This window comes from Triticum dicoccoides, chromosome 7B (genome assembly GCF_002162155.2).
Source record: "Triticum dicoccoides isolate Atlit2015 ecotype Zavitan chromosome 7B, WEW_v2.0, whole genome shotgun sequence".
Lineage (NCBI taxonomy): Eukaryota > Viridiplantae > Streptophyta > Magnoliopsida > Poales > Poaceae > Triticum > Triticum dicoccoides.
Window position 1 is genome coordinate 685,016,191 of NC_041393.1, and position 1,041 is coordinate 685,017,231.

Genomic DNA, 1,041 nt, shown 5'->3' on the forward strand with positions numbered 1-1,041 from the left:
AGTTCATTTCAAATGCTTTTTAATTTCATGGTCTTATAGCTCAAAATAATCAGTAAATGCATGAAAAATAACAAATAAAGTCAGAAAGGGTTGAAAATTGATGATGTGGCTTTGAATAGTGCATTCTGAACACAAAAAAACTATGGAGTTCAAATAAGTTCAAAAAAATGAAATCCCTTTGTAACAGACGAGTTTCGTGATGAAACCCTGATACTTCGAAAGAGATTGTCCATTTTGTACACGAAGTTCATCCAGTTTTTGCCGTAACCCTCTCTACTTTCTTGCACATGCTATGTGGGTGAAATGATGATACCATGCCAACTTTCAACCTTTTTAGAGTTCATTTCAAATGCTTTTCAATTTCATGGTCTTATAGCTCAAAATAATCAGTAAATGCATGAAAAATAACAAATGAAGTCAGAAAGGGTTGAAAATTGATGATGTGGCTTTGAATGGTGCATTTTGAACACAGAAAAACTATGGAGTTCACATAAGTTCAAAAAAATGAAATCCCTTTGTAACAGACGAGTTTCGTGATGAAACCCTCATACTTCGAAAGAGATTGTCCGTTTTGTACACGAAGGGCATCCAGTTTTTGCCGTAACCCTCTCTACTTTCTTGCACATGCTATGTGGGTGAAATGATGATACCATGCCAACTTTCAACCTTTTCAGAGTTCATTTCAAATGCTTTTCAATTTCATGGTCTTATAGCTCAAAATAATCAGCAAATGCATGAAAATAACAAATGAAGTCAGAAAGGGTTGAAAACTGATGATGTGGCTTTGAATGGTGCATTTTGAACACAAAAAACTATGGAGTTCAAATAAGTTAAAAAAATGAAATCCCTTTGTAACAGATGAGTTTCGTGATGAAACCCTGATACTTCGAAAGAGATTGTCCGTTTTGTACACGAAGTGCATCCAGTTTTTGCCGTAACCCTCTCTACTTTCTTGCACATGCTATGTGGGTGAAATGATGATACCATGCCAACTTTTCACCTTTTCAGAGTTCATTTCAAATGCTTTTCAATTTCATGGTC